The sequence below is a fragment of the Nicotiana tabacum genome, chromosome 16 (genome assembly GCF_000715075.1).
Source record: "Nicotiana tabacum cultivar K326 chromosome 16, ASM71507v2, whole genome shotgun sequence".
Classification (NCBI taxonomy): Eukaryota; Viridiplantae; Streptophyta; class Magnoliopsida; order Solanales; family Solanaceae; genus Nicotiana; species Nicotiana tabacum.
Genome location: NC_134095.1, coordinates 82,145,334 through 82,151,366, shown reverse-complemented (window position 1 = coordinate 82,151,366; position 6,033 = coordinate 82,145,334). Strand labels below are relative to the sequence as shown.

The 6,033-nt window shown below is 34.6% G+C and overlaps 1 non-coding gene across 1 annotated transcript; it reads right to left on the bottom strand.

The window, feature by feature from the left end:
* Positions 1-5,286: 5,286 nt before the first annotated feature.
* On the bottom strand, positions 5,287-5,373 carry LOC142170847 (small nucleolar RNA Z221/R21b). The gene has a single exon (XR_012700460.1). It is a non-coding gene; the product is annotated as a small nucleolar RNA Z221/R21b (small nucleolar RNA).
* Between the last annotated feature and the right edge of the window lie 660 nt (positions 5,374-6,033).

The window sequence follows — 6,033 nt, the reverse complement described above, 5'->3', positions numbered from 1 at the left end:
GATTCGGGATTAAAATTGGTGACTTGGGACACCCTAAATCTCCCAAGTGGCGACTCTGAAATAAATAAATAAATCCCGTTTCGATTGTCCTTTAATTGGAAAAAACTCCTTGTACCCTCTTGAGGGCGGAAGAAGGAGGTGTGACAATTCATGCCTTGGTGAAGATTCCTAATTGTTGTATAAAGCTTGTGGAAAGGATTGTGACCTATGAACATTGAGGAGCATTGGCTCAAGTTGTATAGTGAAATTGTGAAAGTATAAGTGACAATTGAACTTCTAGAGCATTAGCTCGAGTTGTGAATTGAGTTGTGAAATAATAAGTGATAATCGAACCTCTAGAGCATTGGCTCGAGTTGTGAAGTAAAATTGAGAAAGAGTTATTAATTGTTCCCTTGCCGGGATATTGTTGCTTTGTTAATTATCTCCCTTATCGGGATGTTGAGATTATTGATGTTGTTCCCTTGCCGGGATTTAATTGTTTAATTGTGTTCCCTTGCCGGAATTTATATTATTATTTTGTTTATTCCCTTGCCCCTTTGTTTGTGATTGTTGTTTGGGTGAGGAAGAGTGTTAAAGCACGTAGGGTGATGCCGTGCATTGTTTGTTATTGTGAGGAAAGAGTGTAAAGCACGAAGGGTGATGCTGTGCCGTACGACGTACCATTCCGTGCCGATTCTATTGATTATATGTTGAGAAAAGAGAGTAAAAGCACGAAGGGTGATGCCGTGCACATTCTGATTACATGATTGTTTGGGTGAGGACGAGAGTAAAAGCACGAAGGGTGATGTCGTGCACGTTTTTATTATATAACTGCTTTGGTGAGGCTGAGAGTAAAAGCACGAAGGGTGATACCGTACAATTGTTGATTTCTGCTTCTTTGTTGATATTCTAGTTATGTCGTTCTTTCCTTACTTGATGCCTATCTATTCGGAACTATTGTCGCCCCCACAACATGTTTCCCCCTCCCACATTGACTGGTTATTTCTGTATTTCTTTTTCGTTGTATATATATATATATATGAACTGCACAGGTTTATTTGGTAGTCTGGTTCTAGCCTCGTCACTACTTCGCCGAGGTTAGGCTAGACACTTACCAGCACATGGGGTTGGTTGTGCTGATACTACACTCTGCACTGTGTGCAGATCCAGGAGTAGCTTTCAGAAAGTAGTTGGAGGGCTTCCTTCAATCCACGCGGAGACCCAAGGTAGACCTGTAGGCGTCCGCAGGCCCTGGCGTTTCCCTCTATCTCTATTTCCTGTTTCATTTCCTTTGTTCAGAAACAGTGTATTGTATTTCTTCAGTTCTTGTATGTAGTAACTCTTAGATAGTCTGTGACACTGTGACACCAGGTTTTGGGATATTTGAGGTTTTTAAAAGTTGTAATAGACGTAGCCTTAAGATATATAATTGTTGACTTCCGCTTATTTATTTAAAATTTCGCTTTTATCACATTATCGACTTGTGTTTGTTAAAAGAAGCAAAAATAAAAGTGTAGCAAGTAGTTAAGGTTTGGCTTGCCTAGCTCCCATTAGTAGGCGTCATCACGACTCCGGAGGGGGGAAATCCGAGTCGTGACATTGAAAATCTAGAGATTGCTCTGTTTTGTGGTATTTTTCGGATGGAAAATCTTTTCTACAATATGAAATACAGATTATGCGTGATATAATTGTGTTAGTTGAATTATATTAGGAGACTATTTGGTTAATTGATTCACTTACCATTTTAAAATAGCTGAAAAGACCATTTTTTACGCAATTTACGTTACTGTATTCACGAATACAATTCACAAATACAGTCGAATACAATAATTGCTTAGCTGGACTTTTCCTGTTTCATGTCAAGTTTTGCTACTGTATTCATGAATATAGTAGCTTAAATACTTTATAACAACTGAAAACATGGCTATAGGAAGTAATATGGTAAATGGTAGCTACAGATAGCTAATAACCACTAAACAATAGTGGTTTGTGAAAATTTCTCAATAACAAATTGTTGGTATATCGGCCCACAACAACGCATAAACAATTGGTTCGTCATATAAGTTAGAGAAATTTTCATAAAGCGCTATCTTTTAGTGGTAATTAATTATCTATAGATACCAATTGCTATATTACGGATTGTAGATACGTTTTCTGTTGTTACAAGATGTATTTGATGTATTTAAGCTACTGTATTCATGAATACAGTAGCATTTCTAGGCGTGAAATAGGGGATACAACTAGACAGATTATTGTATTCGAGTGTATTCGACTGTATTCGACTAAATTCACGGCGTGAAATAGGAGATTACACTATTTTTAAACGAAAAGTGAATCAATTAGCATAATCGACTCGTAATATAACTCAACAAACTCAATTACAACACACAAATTTTGTATTTCCAGTTATAAAAAAGATTCTCAACCGAAAATACCCCAAAAATATAACAATCTTCAGGGAAATTATATAATACATCTAAATACATAAATTATATTAATTAAAAAAATATATGAATACATTCATGGCATATAGCGAGACAATGAATACAATGAAATACATAGAATACAGTGGAATATATTGAATTACAATGAAAAAAGAGACAATAAATGCAATGAAATACATGAAAATACAGCGTGATACATTGAAATATATTAATAGAAAACCAAGTTGCTCAGCCCCAAATTGAATTTCTTGACATGCTCGATAACCTTCCCAGTTTTATCACCAACAAATTGAATCCTCGTATATTGCGACTGCTTTCCTTGAAGATCAAGTTCAACCTTAAACCTAGTTGTGATAGGTCTAGACCTTTCTTGCGTGGCCTTATCAATAGCAATGGGCTTACCTGCTACTGAAGCAATAGACAACAGTGATTTCTTCGCGAACAACATAGGCGGCAGATTCAAAAACGAGATCCAAACAAAGGCTCTTGAGATTCAACCTTAGCCCTTCTGATGTTAACTTGATGTAGAGGGTTGCGTATCCATGACAACCTATACTACACCATGTCGCCCGAGAGAGAGGAGAGAGCGTGGGGTTTTTGACTAATAAGAGGTGATGTGGGTGAGAGGAATTTTGAAATTAAGCATCGTGTTTTCAAGGAATGGGGAAAGAGAATGACATGTATCAAAGTAGAGAGAAAAAAAATAGTGTAATTAAATAGCATATTTAGTGGCTTATAGGTAGGAGGTAACCAAAATTAGATATTTTGCTATAAATATTAAAAGATATCTATAGAATATAATTTTTTAAAATGATATTTATTTAAAATAAATAAGGTGTTAACCTTTACTACATGAGGTAAAAATTCCTACCAGTTAAGTAGGAAAGCCCATATAAGATTCGGGATTGCATGTACACTAAAAAGAGCTCAGTTTACAAATCTGAAAAACAAAGTAAAGAAAAGAAGGAAATGAGGTGTGCCAATTGCAGTTCATTCATTATAACAGACTCATAGGACAAAGAAGGGTACTCACGCCCAAGTTTTGGGGTAAAACCTTTCCGCCAAATATATCCAAAACCATATAAAGATACTCACAGTTTGCACGGCATAAAGCACTAGACCGAGCACAGTTTGCATGGCTTTAGATGTATACAATTTCCCAACTCCAATCTCTCTTTTTTATTTTGTGGGGAGGGGGGGGGGTAAGCTTTTCTTCTAAATCTTTATTAAGCTATCAGTTTGTCTTCACACGTTCACTCAAAATTCTCCATATTTTTGGTAAGCTTTCAATTAGTCTATAAGTGCACTCATAATTTACTAGATCTTGATCCCTAACAATAATGTTGAAGTAATACATATACCACCGGTACATTTCACTTCACATGACATATTTTACCCAACTTCACAGTTCCATTAGACTAAATTACAAGGGGCAATCTGTTTAAACATCAAATAGGGAAGATATTTGATCCGCCATGCATAAGCAATCCTCAAACGTGGTAATGCTAAATTTTCGTAAACTTCCTAACGCTTTGATTCTATGAAAAATGTTTTGAGCCCAACTAGATAAATGAAGTACAGCATATTTTTGTGTAGTTTTAAGGAAAAACTGGAAGCTACTTAAACTCAAAGAATCATGTTAGGAAGGTAGTCTGTTAAAACATGTTACTTACTAGTTAACCATGAAAGTCTATTAAGATTTGTTTTCAGAAGAGAAGGTTCAGCAGTCTCTCACTTTAACCAACATATACATGTATCAGCATTTGAGAGGAGAATCAGGGGATAGTATATGAGGCAAACATACCAACTTCACGACAACTGAGCACAATGAAAAACCAATACAATTCAACTTCAAGGGTTTCACAAAAACAAAAACAAAATTGACAAACTATGAGGCATGCTCGCAAGGAATAAGAAATTGTAAACCGTAATACCCTAAAGACTTCACCATGTTTCAACAATACAACTTTACAAACTTATAAACTGCTAGTGCTGGATATAACTTGACATATTATAGTTGCAAGACTTAAAAATTAGTATATTACAGTACAATATAAGCTAAGGATGCACTCTTCCTTTTTAATTTCAAAACATAAGACTTAATTGAAGAACACTGAATCAGAATCTTACAATAGAACTCAACTATTGCCATCAATTTGCCTGCAGCAAACCAGGGCAAATTTATTTTATCCAAGACTATTCACACATATATTTCAAAAGATAAAATTGTAACAACAAACCCCAATAATCAATCCTTTTCCCCATCAACCAGTTTTTGATCCACAATATACAATGCATTTCTTTAACCTTTAGAAATGCACTATATCAGCAATTATCACAATTATAACCTTGAGAACGAAAAGAAACCAATTAGTCTCTGCAAGCTGATGGCAACATCAGGAAAGGGCGAAGTAAGCGGAAGCAATGTGAATGGGAGGCATCGGAAAGACAAAATTATTTTATTTTTCAACTTTGAATTGAAAAAAACAAATATAAATTTATCTTTAGACACCTCCCACTCCAATAACTTCTCATAATCGCATCTCTTTCCACTTCAGCTTTTTTTACGGATCACTACTCATTCCCTCTTCCTCAAATGTGAGAGTAATATAAGTAAATTAAAATATTGAAAGATAAAGCGAATCTATTTATAGAAGAAAAAAAAAACAAATAACAGAAGGGAGCCATCAGGAACCAAAGTTGATCCCCAGAAGCTTGAGGCTATTGTACGGTCCGCATCATGGTTTGATCTTTTCAAAGATCGCATCACATGGCTCATATATGTGTGTAATCGAATAAAAAAGAAAAGACAAACAATTTAGAAAAAATCAAAAATAGTCAAAATAAAAAAAGGTAAGGAAAGGAGCTCAGAAGAGTATATGGGTATGAGAAATTTAACATCACAATAATCAGAGTGGTGCATGACTTTCTCTATATATCATCACAGCTCCTATGAAAACATGAAAACTGTGTGTGTGTGTGTGTAGTTCAAACCCTGAGATCCGTTTATTGAGAGAGAGAGAGAGAGAGATCTGTTTGTGTAGGTGGATATGGGCGACTATATAAAGCTAAAAGGCAGACAACGAGAAGGTGTCTGGTTTAAAACCCTAATCGGTAGAAAATGGGCTTTTGGTCATGGGCCTAGCAAATTGGGAATACGATTTTTCAGGAAATTGGATGAATATTTTTGGGCAAATATCACCTTTAGGCTTTAGCCCCTGGCCGACGTTATTTATATTCAATAGCCGTAAAAGTGTAAATTTTTAATTATATATATATATATATATATACTAGTCTCAGGGTACTTGCGCATGTACCCTATATTGATGAGAATTATTTTTTTAAAATATATAAATAACATTCAAAACATGGTTTTAGTCACAAAAATAATATTAAGTAAAAGTTTGAGTTCTTGAAAATGATAAATATTGATCATGAAATGACACACATATAAAGAATTTTATTCATTTATTCATGATCTTTTCTAATAATATTTATTTAAGTAACAAATTAAATTAGAGTATACAAAAATATTATTAGTAATTTGAAATTAGAATATCGTATGAATATTTCTTTTGTCTTAATAACCATGTATATTATGATTCGTTAC